At 45.0% G+C, this 18,380-nt stretch overlaps 1 protein-coding gene across 7 annotated transcripts in view; it reads right to left on the bottom strand.

The window, feature by feature from the left end:
• The window catches only part of ST3GAL3 (ST3 beta-galactoside alpha-2,3-sialyltransferase 3), a 216,409-nt gene extending 200,140 nt beyond the window's left edge, over positions 1-16,269 (bottom strand). For 2 of the 7 annotated variants that reach the window (XM_067009451.1, XM_067009438.1), the window contains exon 1: positions 16,063-16,247. The gene's annotated coding sequence lies outside the window, so the exon portion shown is untranslated. Of the gene's footprint in view, positions 1-16,062 lie in introns of all 7 variants that reach the window. The other 5 variants (XM_067009456.1, XM_067009444.1, XM_059082986.2 and 2 more) reach the window with 4 other exon arrangements.
• Positions 16,270-18,380: the final 2,111 nt, after the last annotated feature.

The raw sequence follows: 18,380 nt of genomic DNA on the forward strand, positions 1-18,380 counted from the left end.
AGTAATATATACTAAAGACATAATGTGTGTTTGTGTGTATGTATACATATATATATATATATATATATATATATATATATATATATATAGAGAGAGAGAGAGAGAGAGAGAGAGAGAGAGAGAAAAAGATAGAGAGACAGAGGAGGGGGGACGGGGTGGGGAGAGGGGGAGAGAGAGAGAGAGAGAGGGAGGGAGGGAGGGAGGGAGAGAGAAAGGGAGCGCACTAGCAATTTTAAATGTAGAGAGAATCTTGGGGTGCTGTCTCAGGCTTTTTATATTCTCATTCCACAGATATCCCCAAGGCAATCTCATTCCACTTCCATGACTACAATTACCATCCTTATCCCAAATTTTATATATTCCATCCAGATACTTCTTCTAAGTTCCATGTCCATTTATTTAACTTTTTTTTTTTTTTTGGCCTTACTGTGCAGCTTGCAGAATCTGTTTCCTGACCAGGGACTGAACCCAGGCCCCACCACTGAAAGCCCCAAATCCTAACACCAGGCCACCAGGGAACTCCCTCCATTTATTTAATTTCTGTATCATCACCTAGATGTTTCACAGATGTCTCAGACTTCCCTCCAAAACCTCCTCTTTCTCCAGTATTCACTATTTCAATAAAAGGCAACACCTTCACAGGTGCTTCTGTCAAAAACCTGGAAATTATCCTTGACACTACCCTCCTTCTCACTCTCACCCTCCATATATAATCAGTCATCCAGCCCTATGAATTTTACCTCTTAAATACTTCTTAAATCCATCTGTCTCTCTACCTCTCCACTGCTACTATCGTATTTCACATCACTATAACCCTTTGTTTGGGCTACAACTATAGCCTCCTAATAAGCCTCCCATGTTCATTCTTTTGTGTGTGATAAATTTGACATGTTACGTTTTGTAAATTTAAGGTGTATAGCGCATTACTTTGATATGTTTATATACTGTAATATGACTGCCACTTAGGCAATATTTATCACATTACATTACAGTACAATATTATTGTCTATATTCATTATACTGTATGTTAGATCTCTATGGCTTGTTTACCACTTGCTACAAGTTTCTACCCTTAACCGTCATCAGACTTATTCCCCCATCCCTCAACCTCTGGTAACCTCCATTTACTTTCTGCCTTTTTTTTTTTTTTTTTTTTTTTTCCGTGTATGCGGGCCTCTCACTGTTGTGGCATCTCCCGTTGCGGAGCACAGGCTCCAGACGCGCAGACTCAGCGGCCATGGCTCACGGCCCAGCCGCTCCGTGGCATGTGGGATCCTCCCGGATCGGGGCACGAACCCATATCCCCTGCATTGGCAGGCGGACTCTCAACCGCTGCGCCACCAGGGAAGCCCTACTTTCTGCTTTTGTACAGGTTTGCTTTTCAGATTCCACATATAAGTGATACTGCGCAGTACTTGTCCTTCCCTGACTTATCTCACTTAGCATAATGTGCTCAAGGTCCATCCATGTTGTCACAAATGGCAGGATAATTTCCTTTCTCATGGCTGAATAAATATTCCATTGTGTATATGTACCACATCTTTTTTTATCCATTTATCTATTGATGGGCATTTGGGTTGTTTCCATATCTTGGCTATTGTGAATAATGCTGTGATAAACAGGTGTGTATGTATATTTCATCCTGTTTTCATTTCCTTTGGGTACTTCCATATTCATTCTTGATCTTCTTCAATTCATTCTCCACATAACAGCCAATGTGGATCTATTTTATTCCCAGGTTTAAACTTTGTAAATTTCCCACTGTCTTTAGGGTAAAGTCCCAAACCCCTTAACAGGGCCTATAAGACTCTGCATGATCTGGCCCCTGCCCACATCTCCTCCCATCTCACTTACCATCTCTTACCACCTTACCTCTGTGAGTCTACAACAATGAACGTCTTTCAGTGTTTTGAACTTGTCATGCTGTCTCCTAATGTCAGGCTGAAGCCTTCTTGACCCTACCACTTCACCTAGCCAACTGCCACTCCGCCTTAAGTCTCAGCTTAAAAGTTAATTCCAGGGCTTCCCTGGTGGCGCAGTGGTTGAGAGTCCGCCTGTCAATGCAGGGGACACGGGTTCGTGCCCCGGTCCGGGAAGATCCCACGTGCCGCGGAGCAGCTGGGCCCGTGAGCCATGGCCGCTGAGCCTGCGTGTCTGGAGCGTGTGCTCCGCAACGGGAGAGGCCGCAACAGCGAGAGGTCCGCGTACCACAGAAAAAAAAAAAAAAAAAAAAAAAGTTAATTCCACAGGGAAGCCTTACCCGTCTCCACACTTGAGGTTAGGTCTCCCTATTAGAAATTCCCACAGCACCCGTATATCCCCATCCATTACATAATGCATTTATACTCAGGAGTATTTACAGTAATTTGCTTAAAATTTTATTCTGGCTAATCCAGGCAGTGAACAGCTCTATTTTATTCACCATTGCATCCCTGGTAGATATTCAAAAACTATCTGCTCACTGACCGAATGTTCAGACACTTACAGTCTGCTCAAAAAAAGGTACAAAACGTACATAAAACTAGGTTATTTTAATTAGCCATAAAAGAAAATTACATAAAAATTTGAACTCACTGAAACAAAGTACACCAAACTCCTGTCATTTCTAAAACATCCTACAATGTGGTTATTTTCTAAACTATACCTGGCAACAATTTTTAGTCTGAAATGTTAGAATTTTGCTGACCTTCAAATAGCAGCCATAATGAATATGAACTCAATTATGAGAAAATTAAACAGAGCAAAAGCCACAAAGTATTTCCTGAACATGTCTCCTGTGAATATTTTTGAGGCAAGCTAGAAACTATTATGTACTATTTATTACCCAGCTTCCTGAACAAGTTACTGAAAAGATCAATTTTTAAAAATGGTTTTGCTGAATGTACACTTCCTTTTCAGACTTTATGCATGACTAAGCAGATTTAAGTAGTTAATTAACATGCAGTATATTACATTATTCTATGCAGAAGAATTGTGTATTTTCTAATTGCAAGTCAATGCAGGGGATAAAATAATTAATATTGCTAATATTCACATAGTACTTACTGCAGACTAGCTACAGTTCTAAACGTTTTATATGATTTAATTCACTGAACCTTCTCAACAATCCTATGAGGTTATCATTCTCATTATATAGAGAATAAACTGAGGCACAGAGAGGTGAAATTATCTTATCTAAGATCATAGAGCTAGTAAGTGGCAGACTGAGGATTCAAATCCAAATGATCTAACTTCAGTCATATAATTTTTTTTTTTTCTTTGCAGTACGCGGCCATCTCACTGCTGTGGCCTCTCCCATTGCAGAGCACAGGCTCCGGACATGCAGGCTCAGCGGCCATGGCTCATGGGCCCAGCCGCTCCACTTCCGCAGCATGTGGGATCCTCCCGGACCCAGGCACGAACCCATGTCCCCTGCATCAGCAGGTGGACTCTCAACCACTGCGCCACCAGGGAAGCCCAGTCATATAATTTTTTTCATTTGAAGAGGCTATATGGTACAACAGAACAAAAATGAAACAGAACCAATGAACAATCTAAACAAAAGTGGAAGAAAGGAAGGGGGAGGGTCAAGGGGAAGTGTGGTAAACCAAGAGCTCACAACAGAAAAAACTTTGTCAAAGGATGGATACAGATCATTAACAAAGGTTCTACCAGCCCCACCGCCACTCCCAAAAGGCTCTAAAAAACAAGAGGTAACTAAGAGCCAAGATTAAAGGGAGAGCCTCAGGGGAAAAATAGTGAAACATTTTTTAAGTAAAATTAGCACTCAGGAAAAGTGAAGAAAGAAAAATAACACCACCACAAAAACAAAAGCCTCAATGAAAGAGAACAATTAAGAACTGCTGAAAACACAAAAAGAGTCATGAGGGCCATGATGGATAAAAAATGAAGAAGATAAAATGAAAAAGAATAAAAAGTTTAAAAGGATTACCAAAACAAACCCAAACAAAAAACAAAAACAAAAATACAAGAGTTGCCATAGGAGATCCAGCATAGGTATGATCGGTGTCTGAAAAAGAGAACCAAGCATACAGAACAAAACAAAGATATGCAAAAATGGATAATCAGAGAGAACTGGGCTGAGGGCAAGTTGGCCCAAAAATACAGAGTCCCAGCTCCTCTGAGCCCCAATAGCCAAGGTGGCAAAGATAACCTGAAGATCTGCAAAGGGAATTGAAAAGCTAAGGGTATACTGAGGTTCCAATTAACCCACTGTGTGGATTACAGACTTATTGCCTCTTAGCTCCAAATTCATCCTTTTTGCTTGCTCTTTGAAAATGGATCTGGGCCCTTTAAATATTTTCCTTTTGCTAGTTGACATGTCAAGCTTTGTCACTAGAGGGTGCTGGAAAGCCATGGCTTCTGGGTTCTAGTGTGTTCCAGTGTGTTCCTCTTGGTCGGCTCCTGCAGCACACAGGACTTTTCCAGTGGACAGCAGTCAGCAGTGAGCAGCAGCCAACAGCTTCCCTCAGCACTTCTCTTGGGCAGTTTCGTAGCAGAGTGCCTCTGGTGGGACGTCTCTCTGTAAACAGCTTTCCCCAGTGCCCAAGACGGCAGATTTCTGGCAAGCTCCACCATGCAGCATCACAGTGGCTCATCTGCAATCCAGTGAGCCATTGTAATGTCCACTGCACCTAAGTCTGAATCTCAGCCTGTGGTGGGTGTGAGGCAGGTTGGGGAGCTCTTTGTTGAGCACTCTAGCTCATCCCTGAGGTGGTGGCTGCTCCTTAGATCTGTTTCTATATTCTCTAGAGTTCTCTTTACTTCTTTTTGACAGCGTTATTGAGATATCATTTGCATACTATACAATTCACCCATTCAAGGTATACCTTTCAATGGCTTTTAGTATTTTCAGAGTTGTGCAAACATGACCACAATCAATTTTAGAACATTTCTATTACACCAAAATGATTCCCCACAACCCTTAGCTGTCATCCCCTACAAACCTCTGGCCCTAAGCAACCACTAAACTACTTTGTTCTATAGAATAGGCAAATGTTTATAGATATTTCACATAAATGGAATCAACCAATATGTGGTCCTTTGTGACAGGCTTCTTTCACTTCGCACAATGCTTTTAAGGTTTGTGAACATCAGTACTTCATTTCTTTTTATTGCCAAATAGCATTCCATTATATGGACCATTTTTTATTTATTCATTTGTCAGTTGATGGACATGTGGGCTGTTTCCACCTTTTGGCTGAATAATGCTACAATGCTTATTCATGTACACATTTTTATAGGGACATAAGTTCTAACTTCTCTTGGGTATATATGTAGGAGTGAAATATACCCAGGTCACATGGTAACTCTATGTTTAACTACTTGAGGAAATGCCACTGTTTTCCCACCAGTGTATGTGATCTCTGATTTCTCCACACCTGTGCCAACACTCCTTATTATCTGTCTTTTTGATTATAGCCATCCTAGTGGGTGGGTAGGAAGTGGTTTCTCATTGTGGTTTTGATTTGCATTCCTCTGATGGCTAATGTTGTTGAGCATCTTTCCAAGGGCTTATTTCTTTACTACTTACTTACTAGCTAATCTCATTACTCCAATTCACTGTTAAAGTTAATAATCCTTACATTAAGCTCTACCTGCTGAAAGTACCACGTGATTGGACCTAGATTTGTGTAGCATGGGCAGTCAGCGACTCTCTGAGTACAAATTAGATATCTACACCAAGGTTTTAAAAATGGAAGGCAGAAGAGTAAAACTGAAAAGATTTTGTCCTTGGTTAGATGTTCCCTTGATTAGTAGCTGAGAAAAAAGCCTAGGGGAGAGGAGTAAAAATCTAAGGAAACAGAACTTTCAGTTTTGCATGTTTTAGTTCATTTCTGTTTTTACAAACAAACAAAAAAAAGTCTTTCTGAATAAGAGCTGTTAATGTTTGGTTTTATTGGGTTTCGGATTATTTGTTTTAATGGTGTGTTCAGAGGACAAACTTCTAGACATAATTCTTTATTTGGAAAAGTTGACACCAATCAGTCTTGAGAAAATTCAACTGGAATATTTGAAAAGATGACCTTGCTTTGGGCCAGCTGAGATAAAATGGTGGGGACTGGTGTTGAAGGTGTTTGGGAGATGGCAGCATGTCCAGAAAACTGGAAACAGAAGGTTGCAGCACAAAAGCAGTCAAGAACAATACTTAAACATGGGCATGGCTGTGTTCCAATAAAACCTGCAGGCCTGTTTGCTGGCCCCTGCTATGCATGGTATATAGACAGACAACATGTAGCAAAACCACAAGAGCATAAAAACATGCATGGGAATTTTAAAACTTTAAATTCAAGATAGTGTTTTCTCTGGTAAAGGGAGGAGTAGACCAGGGAAAAATACATGAGGCTTTTACTGGAACTGTAATGTTCTGTTTCTTAAAAAAAAACAAAAACAAAAACTGACATAAAATGGCATATTAAGATTTAGTGATGGGTATCATCATATTATTCTGTTCTTGTATGTGTAAAATACATCGTTAGAAAATACAAGATAAATCTTCCCTTTCATTGCTATTATGTCTCTGAGACTTCAGATGTCTTAGGCCTATGTAGTAGTTCCACATTGTTTATCTGCTCATATCTTTTTTTTTTAAAGGGCAAGGAAAAAAATATAATATTGCAGAATAACTATGCTGGAACCACAATGGAAGCTATGCCATCTTATCAGTCCAGGCAGAAGCCATTATTACACACCTGAGTATAGCAGTAGGAACACAGTGTGGTACCTGCCCTCGAGAAGAGTGTGATGCATGCAGTTAAAGAGGTACGGACATTATGAGGTGGTGGAAATTTATAACTGTCTTTGAGGTTTCAGAAAAGCTTCAGTGAAGAAGCTGAAGCAGTAAAAAGGTAGAGAGGCTTTAGATGCCATGCTAAGGGGTCTGAAATTTATCCCACTGGCAATGGAGAACCAGTGAAGGGAGTAAGCAGAGAAATGACATAGTCATATCTGTATTTTAGAAAGATCACTTGAGTAGCAATACAGAGGACAGCCTGGAAAAGGCCAAGCGAGAGCAAGAAGAGGCTGTTGTAACAGCCCAGGCCATTCACTGTCAGAGAGAATAGACATCTCAAAGGCACACAACGATTCCCCAAGATAACAAAAGAAAATACCAGAACTCCTGTTTATAAACTTTTCTGATATTTAATTTCAGTGGACACTGGCATCCTCAAACAATCCCTATGTCAGACATCTTGGGGCACATGAGGTTCAGGAAGAATCCTCAAAAAGTGTGAAAGTTCCAGAGCATGGTGGGTAATGGTACCATTACTTACCATTTGCTTCGTGATGCAGTACAGTTTATGCATTAAGTGACATCCATGTGGTTAATTTCATAAAAATTGGATCCTATTTTAAATAAATAGGATCATAACTAACTAAACTTGACAATGAGATGGTGAGTAACCGTAAAACTCTTGTGCCTCAAAGAAGTTCTCTGGTTATCATTTGGCCAAGCATGTATAAAACTTCCAGAACTTAAAGAGCAGTTGTATATTCTTCTTTTACAAACATACTGGTGTTCCAAGTTTGCTAAACTTTTCTGGGATGGCAAATGTCTGTTAATAGTATGGCACCTAGAAGATTTTCTAAAAATACACACATCTGTCCTTTCAAGGTGAAGAACATGTCTTAACAAAAGCTAGAAACTAGTTTTGTTCGTTTGTTTGTTTTTAAAGAAAATACGTTGAGTGCATTTTGAAAACAGATGTTTGGCAGTGTTTCCATCCTTATGTTATTTTGTTGCCAAAAAGATGTAAAAGTGTCATTTATAAAAACTCATATCTACATGCCAGCAGTTCTCAAACTGTGGTCCAAGGACCCCAGACAGTTCCCAAGACCCTTTCAGTGGATCTGAAACAGGAGGGAAGGGGGCAGGGCACAACCTTTGAAAGAATGACATAGCCCTAGAACATGACATAAACTGATTAGAACCAAATGGGTCCAAGATGGCGGACAAGTCGACTTCCACTAGACCTTGAGCCTCAGTATACGCTCACTGTAACACATCAGCAAGCTAAATGACACACCCATAGGTACCATGACAGTTCCAAGACCGACCACAAGGATTAAAAAGTGGTCAGTTGCCCAATTCCTGGAAATCCCTTCCCCTTCCCGAAATAGCTGGAATACTCCTCCCACTCATTAGCCTATGAAATTACCCACCCCTATAAAAACTGACAACCCCATGCCCTGGTGCCTTTCTCACCTTCTGAGATGGCCCACACTCTGTCTGTGGAGTGTTTCCCTCTAAATAAACCCAAAAAATAAAAATAAAAAATAAATAAATAAATAAATAAATAAATAAATAAATAAACCCACTTCTTACCTATCACTTTGTCTCTCATTGAATTCTTTCTGCAATGAGACATCAAAAACCTGAGTTTCATTAAGTCCTGAAACCAGTGTGTGATCTCAGTTGGAAGACTGTGGATTTTGGCCGGGTTCGAGTCTTGGCTGCGTGGGTTCAAGTCCCAGCCGCATGAGTTCAAGTCCCAATCTGGGTTTAGGCTGGGTTTGAGTCCCAGCACATGGGTTCAATCCCAATCTGAGGTGCACAGTTTCAGATCCACGAGTTTAAAACTGTTTTCACAGTAATTCTCAGACATTATTTGCCCTGTTCACTCTCTTTCTCTCACCAAGGGTCCAGCACAGTTTTCCAGAGGCTATATAACATATGATGACATGTGACTATATCACTGTCCTCACAGCTAATGGAATGCGTGCTTGTGTATTCTTGTGACTTAAAATTTTCTCAGTAATTTTTAATACATTAAATATCAACAGACAAAACCCATAAAATGAAAGTTCTTTGGGGTTTCAATAATTTTTTGTAACTTATAACGGAGTCCTGAGATCAAAAACTCTGAAAATCACTGCCATATACTTTGAAAACTTAGGAACAGAATATTTTAACCTGTTTAAAATATTTCAAACACAAGGTTTCTGTGGGTTTTAAGTCATGTCAAAAACACATAAACAGGGCTTCCCTGGTGGCGCAGTGGTTGAGAGTCCGCCTGCCGATCCAGGGGACACGGGTTCATGCCCCGGTCCGGGAAGATCCCACATGCCGCCGAGCGGCTGGGCCCGTGAGCCATGGCCGCTGAGCCTGCGTGTCCGGAGCCTGTGCTCCGCAACGGGAGATGCCACAACAGTAAGAGGCCCGCATACCGCAAAAACAACAAAAACAAAAACACATAAACATGCTATCTTTCCATTATTTTGTAAAGAAAACTAACATCAAGGAAAAGGGGAATTTACTGACATATAGACAAATAATGATAAGACAAGGCAGTAGATAACATTTAATCAGAATAACATAAGTTGTGCAGAAGTATACAGGGAAGGAACTCCTGTCAACCAGGATGACCAGGCGGAACCTAAAGGAGAACAAATTGGAATTAAACCCCCATTATCATCTTTACAAACATTTCAGAAGAAGACTGAGGAGGAGCAAAATTTCAGGGGGACACAGTCAACAACGATGATGACATGCTGAACGAGAAGCGCATACATTTTAGCAGCCCAAGCAGTGAACACATTATAACATCAGCATCAAAAGTGTATGCACACGTGCATGTGTCACTTCTGGGTGAGGGCTGGGAACGGCTGAACGACCATATATAATTTGTTGGCATTTAAAGAATGCTTAAATTGGTATGATATCCACATCAACCAACTCTTCCCTTCTTGATCTCAGGATAATTCTCTCATGCCCAACCTGCCCAGACCATCATCACTGTGGCACAGTGGTTAAGAATCCTCCTGCCAATGCAGGGGACACTGGCTCGAGCCCTGGTCCGGGAAGATCCCACATGCCGCGGGGCAACTAAGCCCGTGCACCACAACTACTGGAGCCTGCGCTCTACAGCTCACAAGCCACAACTACTGAGCCCATGTGCCAGAACTACTGAAGCCTGTGCACCTAGAGCCTGTGCTCTGCAACAAGAAAAGCCACCACAATGAGAAGCCCACGCACCGCAACGAAGAGTAGCCCCCGCTCACCGCAACTAGAGAAAGCCGCGCGCAGCAACAAAGACCCAACACAGCCAAAAATAAAAAAATAAATTTTAAAAAAAGATGTATAAATAAAACCACAGTGTTGGCAGATGATTTTAGGCTAACGATCACCTACTGTGAACCAGGGAATATACTAAGCATTAAGAATCTTAAAACTGGGATTTCCCTGGTGGTCCAGTGAAAAATCCACCTTCCAACGCAGGGGACATGGGTTCGATCCCTGGTTGGGGAACTAAGATCCCACATGCCGTGGAGCAACTAAGCCAGAGCCCGTGCACCACAACTACAGAGCCCACGTGCTATGGAGCCCGCATGCCACAACAAAAGATCCCGGCATGCTGCAACTAAAACCCGACGCAGCCAAAAATTACTTACTTACTTAATTAATTATTTAAAATCTTAAAACTATTATTTTTATGATAAGAGGTCTCTTATGTATTTAACAGTACAGGAGCAGGCTTTTTACATCTATTTGCTCAAATTCTCAGAACCTTGCAAGGTAGGTATGCTTATCCCCATTTTACCAATTTGAAAACAGAGTACACAAGAGGTTCTGAAGCCTGCCCAAGGCCACGCCTTAGAAAATGGAGAAGCCATGATGGAAATCTTGGTCTGCAGACTCTCCTCTACCCCCAGGCAGGACATGGACACACCCTTCCTATTACTGCAGTAGCCTAAATGGTAACCTTCCCTCCAGGCTCACCTCATTCTAAGCTCTCTTCATCCATAATATTTTTGACCCTGTAACAGACATGGCACTGCGGTTGCAAACCTCAGAACTTCCCGTGTCAGGGAAACAGGACATTCACTCCTCTGCTGCCTCCACACACACTGATCTTCCTAAAAGGCAAAGCTGATAAAGTCATTTTCTACCTTCAAACCCTTCAGTGGCTCCTCATCATCATCACAATAAACTCCTGAACACACAAGCCTTCAGTCTAACTTCTGCAGCCTCCACACACGCCCCAAACACACCCTATTCTCCTGCCTTTCAAGCATCTTCAGGATGCAGCCACACTCTCTTGTGTTTCTAGGCCATTACACACATTGTTTCCTGCCTGAAAAGTCTTTTAAAACCCACATCTACCCAGCTACTAACTAGTGATTGAAGACTTAGGTAGGTGTGAGCTTCTCTGGAAAACCATTATTTATATTCCCTGTGTGACATCAGATTATCTTTTTAGGAGATCCCACAGGACCCTCAAACAGAGCCTGTTACAATGTATTCTAACTGCAGGTTCACTGGTTTCTGGTCCTACCAGTCTAAAGGCTCTTTGAGGCCCGGGATATGCCTTCTGTATTTGTAATGCCATAACCTAGCACAGAGGTTAGCAGAGAGCTCATGCTCAATAGCTACTTGTGGGATGACTAGAGGGCCTAGTACAGTGGAAGACCCAGACACATATACAACCAAGCAAAATAAAATAGGATAAATGTGAAAATAAGAAAGGTGTGACAGGATGCCAAGGAAGTGGAAAAAGGTAGGAAAACCTGGGGAAATCCCGAGATTTCCTTACCTGATTTCTCAAAGTTTCTTCAAATCCTGCTGCTGCTGCTGCTGATGATGATGATGATAATCATAATCATGAGTCCTCACCTTGAACTAGGTACTGGGCAAAGCACTTTACATAAAGTGAACTCATAACCACCCTATGCATTTCACTGATGATGCAACTCGGACTTGAGAATCAGACACTTGCTCAATGTTAGACAACCAATGGCAGAAGCAAGATTTCAAGCCAGTTTTCACTTTCTTTGTTAAAAGTGAAATCTCCTCCCCAAACGCCAAAGTTTTATTGCCTCAATTAAACCCAATTAAACCAGTAAGGTTGAACTAGGATCCTTTTTATTTTAACCATTCAAGTGAAAATGTACCTTGTGTTATTACACACTTCCTTGCTTTTTAAATTGTGTATCTTGAATATAATTTAACTTTCTGTGGATGCCTCAGGACTATTTCTGTGTTCATCACTGAGGGTGCTGTAAAATAGTGATGCCCTCAGGAATGACTGTGCTATGACTGGAAAATCACTGATTGCCCTCGTATCAACAGCCTCGGCCTGTTACATTACAAGCATTACAGTGCTTGTAATGGAATTCTGACTTCTCAACCCACCCTCATTCCATGCCTAGTTAGAGCTATTATTTCATGCTACTGTCAATGTGTTTCTCTCTAGTAGCCCATCTGATTTCACTACCTCTAATCTTCCATGGACCGTGATACTCAAAGAAGATGTAGCAGTCATTACTGCTGTCCAACAGTTACTTCTGGCTCTTTGCTTTCCACGCACATGCTAAGACAGCAATTCCCTGCCCTTCTTGAAAGTTAAGCATGGCCATATGATTTGCTTTAGCCAATGATATGGAAATGAAAGTGACAGGTGCCACTTCAGGATGGAAATTTGAAAGTCCAGTGTCCCTTGATCACCATCTTCCACTCAATCAAAATGATCATGGAAACAACATATTAAGGTGGAGTTTCCATCAGCATGGGTCCCTGAGTGACTGAGAGGAGGAGAGTTACCTGTGCAGTCATGCTGGACATGTGGCATGAATGAGAAGTCAACTTTTGTTGAGAAGTCAACTTTTGTTCTGTTAAGCCACTGAAGTCTTAAGGGTTTTTGTTAATGAAGCCTAATCCAAGCTATCCAGACCAATACACCAGCTCTCTCAGTAACAAATTATCTCACATAAGTAACTTCATTTACAGATTTTATGATGGACATTTTGTTTGCACAGTTTTCTTTGCATCTATCCTGGTTCAAAGCTATGTTCAATATAAAATATATTTGCCAAGTATCTCCTATGTACAAAACACTGTGCTAGATAATGAAGAAGATGGCCCATGGCTTGAAAAAGCTTCAGTCTTATGTTGGCAATTGGGGCAAAAAGGCAGATTCTAGTGTTATAATGGTTTAAGGAGAAACAAGTCCCATCTAGATAGGGAGAAAAGTATAGAAAAGCTTCACAAAGAGAGTTCCAATCAAATGGCCCTGAAACATGGGTGAAAACCAACAATTAGAGATTCAAGGGGGTCATTTAGGATAGAAAAAGCAACATGAGCAAAGACAGGGAGCACAACAGCAACAAAGAGCAATTAGTTCCACAAACTTGGAAAATATAATAAAATCTAAGGGAATGGCAAGAAATGAGTTTACTCATAATGCCCAGGCTAGGCTGGTCTGTGCTTAATTCAACAGACGGTAGGAAGCCATTAAAAGTCTAGGCTGGGGCTTCCCTGGTGGCACAGTGGTTAAGAATCTGCCTGCCAGTGCAGGGGACATGGGTTCAAGCCCTGGTCCGGGAAGATCCCACATGCCGTGGAGCAACTAAGCCCGTGCACCACAACTACTGAGCCTGTGCTCTAGAGCCCACAAGCCACAACTACTGAAGCCCGCGCGCCTAGAGCCCGTGCTCTGCAACGAGAAGCCACCGCAATGAGAAGCCCACACGCCACAACGAAGAGTAGACCCCGCTCGCTCCAACTAGAGAAAGCCCGTGCACAGCCTGCACGTAGCAACAAAGACCCAACTCAGCCAAAAAAAATAAATAAAAGTCTAGGCTGGGGAACTGAGATACCTGCAAGTGATGACAGTACACAGGATAGATGGAAGCGGGGGGTGGGGGGGAGCTAGGGAGTTTCTGCAGTAATTCAAGGGAATGGTATCAATGGCCCCAAATCAGTGTGATGACAGTAGGAACAGAAAGAAGCAAGACATAGTGTGGAGGCAGTAGCAACAAGACCTAGCAACCAACTTAATACAAGGGGGAAAAAAAAGAAAGGCAAGAATGATTCTTGAGGTGCAGATCCTGGGTAGCTGAGAGGACCATTATTCTAAATAGCTAAGGTTACTCAGAAAAGTGACAAGGGCAAATAAAGTGCTACTGTCTATTTTTTTAATAGCTAGCTCCAGTTTCATCTGAAGTACTACTACTACCTGTTTACCCTTTGCTCCACCCAGGACAAGGTTACTTCCTGATTTGATGCCATCAACCTGCCTTTTTTGTATAACCTCATCTCCCACTTTTTCTAATAAGAACCCCCTGGAACTACCCATGAGAGTTTTGGGTTCTCCGCTGCCACCTTTCCCATCCTCACTTTCTCATTTCCTCATTTCTCCTTCCTCTTCATCACCCAGGCCTACCCATTCATGGCTCAACTCAAGCCTCAGCTCTCCTGTGAAACCTTCCTCCAACACATGGATTTCTCCTTTTCCAGAATTTTCATAGACCTACTATCTTAGAATTCTAGAGACCATTTTATTAGTGATCATTTTCTTGTGTGCCCTTTATCCCCACAACCATCTCATAGGCCCATGAGAACAAGTCTCATACAATACAGGTCGTGAGGTCCCCACAGTTGCACTGCCTTGCACACAATATGTACTCGGTAGACACTTTATTGATGATCCAAAGTCACTTAGTCTCTAAGAATATGCACATTTTTTTTCTCATTAATAATTTACTTTTATTAAACTCTGATTAGACATTTAGACAAGTGAAATAGGGAGATTCATCACTTAATACTTCAAAATATCCTTGAATTAAGAATCTTTAATCTTGGGCTTCCCTGGTGCCGCAGTGGTTGAGAGTCTGCCTGCCGATGCAGGGGACGCGGGTTCGTGCCCCGGTCTGGGAAGATCCCACATGCCGCGGAGCGGCTGGGCCCCTGAGCCATGGCCGCTGAGCCTGCGCGTCCGGATCCTGTGCTCCGCAACGGGAGAGGCCACAGCAGTGAGAGGCTCGCGTACCGCAAAAAAGAATCTTTAATTTTAGGAGCTGCTATTGCCTTAAGAGATTATTTGAAAATACCACTTCGGTCATAAATTTTTGTGACAGCTTCCTTTTAATCCTTTTGACTTGAACGTATACCCAACAGTTCAATGATCATCACTCCAAGGTGATTCTGACTTAGAAATAACCTAATTTTCCATGAGGTCTATTTATTTTCGTGAACCCAATAAGTGCTTTTTTTCTACCTTCCTGTTCAACTAGCTATAGTATAGTTAATTCAAAGTGTATGCACAGGGCTTCCCTGGTGGCGCAGTGGTTGAGAGTCCGCCTGCCGATGCAGGGGGCAAGGGTTCGTGCCACAGTCCGGGAAGATCCCATGTGCTGCGGGGTGGCTGGTCCCCGTGAGCCGTGAGCCGTGGCCGCTGAGCCTGCACGTTCGGAGCCTGTGCTCCGCAACGGGAGAGGCCTCAACAGTGAGAGGCCCGCGTACCGCAAAAAAAAAAAAAAAAAAAAAGTGTATGCACAGAAAAGTTTGTTTTTGTTGTTTTGTTTTTAACAAAATAACAGCTTCCTTCATTGGTCCCTCTCTCAATTAATTGCACTGAGTCAGTTCACACGTTTCTCTCCTTCCTCCTATGTGCGGGAAACACAAACATAAGTGAGGTCTATTAAGGAATCATAAAAACGAGCACTGTTGCAAAAAGGAATTCAAAATGTTCGTGGGATACGATCCTAATCAAACCTGCTCTCATCACTAAGACATTTCCTCCTGCAAACAAAATCACAGGGCAAACAATAGGGAGAAGTGCCAGAGAAAAGGAAGCAAGAGGCGTACTTTGTCAGTAAAATTGACCTCAGTCCCGGGAACATCTGGCGGCTGATAGAGCAATAAGCAATGACAGCCGCTACCCGTACGCTGCTGATTCCCACTCAGGTTTTCCACTTTTCCTCCCTCTTCCCATAGCGAAGGCCCGCCTGACCAGGTCCTTCCTCTGCGCCAAGGTGCGCAGCGCTGCGGGGTCTCGCGCGCAGATGACCTCAGACTGCTCGGCCCAGGTCCAGCCTTCCTCTCCCCCGAGGCCTGGTAGCCCCTACCCAGGCGAGGTCTCCCAGGGACCGGACTCCCGTTCCGAGCCCCCAGTCCGAGCCGGACGGCTGGGCCGCGCCCGACCCTTCCTTCCCCAGCACCAGCGCGCGCGGGCTCCCCACCCCACCAACCCGGGGAACGCGAGCGGCGGGGGAGGGGAGGGGCGGCGGCGACTGTTAGCCGTGGTGACTGCCCGCCCCGACGCGCGCAGGACCGGCCCTTACCGCAGCGGAGAGGGAGGCAGGGGGGAGGCGGCGCCCGGCCCGACGCTGCCGGGAAGGCGGGGGCGACGGCGAATGCGGCGGCGGCAGCCGCGCGGGACCCCGGCGGGCGCCCAAGTCGCGGTGGGCCGCCTGGGCGCCGCCATAGTGGGGACGCAGCGGCGGGCGGAGCGCGCGGCCGCGACCCCGACCCGTGGACGACGGGACCACCAATCCCACTCTCCGCCTCAGCGCCCTCACAGGGGGTTGGGCATCCGCGGCCAATCGGCGCGCGGGAGTCGGGCGGGGCGCCGGGCTGACCAATGCGGGGCTGCACTGCAGTCAGAGAAAGAGAGAGAGAGAGAGAGAGAGGGCGCAAGCCCAGAGCGGCCCGCTAGACACTGGACCCCCAAGTTTTCCGGCCCGTCCGCCTCGCGCGCCCGCCGGTACTCGGGCTGCTGGCGGTTCAGGGCGTGGGTCCAGCGGACCCGGCCTGCTGGCTCCGCGCCGACACCCACCCCTCGGTTCCCCGGAGCCTATCCGCCGCCTTGAGGAATCCTCCCCCGGCTTCATGCCCCGTAGGGCGCTCGTCTGTGATGCCGGACGTCTGACGGCCGCAGGGCTAGCTGTCCGCGGAGATGATCCCTCGAGAGCCTGTTTCCTCGGCCGTGCGAGGGACGGGAGTACACGGTCATTCCACACCGAGGGACGCAGGCATCCGCCTGGAACCAGGCTGAGACCCAAGGCTGTGGACCTCCACGGACTGTGGAGTTGGGTGGACAGCGGTCGCTGACTGCCCTTATTACTACTTTAGAGCCTCTTTTTATTCCGGGCACAGGACTCCGCCCCATCTCGTCTACCCTTTTCAGCTCCGGAGGTCCCAGCTTTTTTCCCACCCTACTGGGGCACAATTTAAAACGTAATTCCCCCGAGGGGAGTTACGGAAGAGAGGAGGAACTGTCCGGCCGTGTTCCTTGGTTGCCCACCCAAAGACGCTGCCTCACCAAAGGAGGGCAGTTTGCCCTGGCCAAAAGGCTTCTGAGGGGAGCCTGCCTATGACAGGCTGGTGCACGCTTCCCTGGAGTCAGTCAGTCCGCTGAGGCCTGGGCCTGACTGCAGGCAAGAGGACCTGTTCCGTGGGACTTGAGACTCTCGTCACCTCTTTAAACTTCAGTTTCCCAGGGGTTATTACATTTGACCAAAACAAAACGTAAAAGTTTCTAGAAAAATAGCTGTTGAGCAAGAACTCTGCTGGGGTTACACAAGGGACTACCCTGCCTGTCCTTCAGCAGGGCTGGGGATGGTAGGGTCAGTGAAAGGTAGGGAGGTCTGGGACCCTACCAAGTCTGGGGAAGTGTTTCTTCCCTCCAAAGATGTGTGCTCCCAGGGCTTGCCAATCCATTAAGGCCCGGTTCTGTCCACGCTCGCCTGGGAATCCTTGGGTGCTGGACAAAAAAATTCAACCTCCCTTTCTTGGCCCCAGGAGGGAACTGGCATAGAAAAGTTTTGAGACCTGCTGCTCCTCCCTTCCCCCACAATCAGACACCAGAGGTGGCAGCCACCTCCCAAGCCCCAGAACACAAAGAAGCATTGAGTTGCTGAGGTGACCCAAGATTCTCCTGCACCTGGCAGGAGCCAAGAAATAGGACCTAGTGCCTGGCTGTCCAAGACCAGCTGAACAGCTCTGCTGTGCCCAATTCACTGCCCCCACCCCCACCCCTGCTGCTGCAGCACCTTGTCCACCTGGACCTCAGGAACCCAATGGGGGTCAAGGGAACCGGGTCTTCCTCCGGGGAAGCGTCTCACCAACTACAGGCAACTCAAAACAGCTTCAGGACCTAAGGGAAGTGCGCACGGGGTGGGGGGCAGGGGTTGTCAATCCTTTGCTTTTCAAGCACCTAAAATGTACTGCCTTCTTTCAAGCTGGTTCTACAATTTTTATGGAACAGACACTGGCATAAACTTTCACCTGCTCAATGAAGTTAACAAGTGGGGTTGAGATGAGAGAGATCAAACTCAGTTCTACTAGTTGTGGAAGTGGTCTGGTCCTTCATCCTCTGGGCCAGAGGAGCCAAAGGAGGTACTCACGGCTAGAGGTGCCTCTACTTCCCAGGTCCCACCATACAGAGCCACAGGACCAGAACTTGACAAGGAGCCCATCTCTTTAGGAGGGCTTCCTAGATCCTGCCTTACTGAGTCTTCTTAAAATGCATGGCCCTGCTCCAGAGCCTATGACTAGATACACTCCCGGCCTGACCCTGGGCCACTCAGGCTCCTTGGGGCAGACACAGCCAATCCTCTGCTCAACACATTTTATTGCTAAGGACAAGGTGATGCACCGG

This window comes from Kogia breviceps, chromosome 1, assembly GCF_026419965.1.
Source record: "Kogia breviceps isolate mKogBre1 chromosome 1, mKogBre1 haplotype 1, whole genome shotgun sequence".
Classification (NCBI taxonomy): domain Eukaryota; kingdom Metazoa; phylum Chordata; class Mammalia; order Artiodactyla; family Physeteridae; genus Kogia; species Kogia breviceps.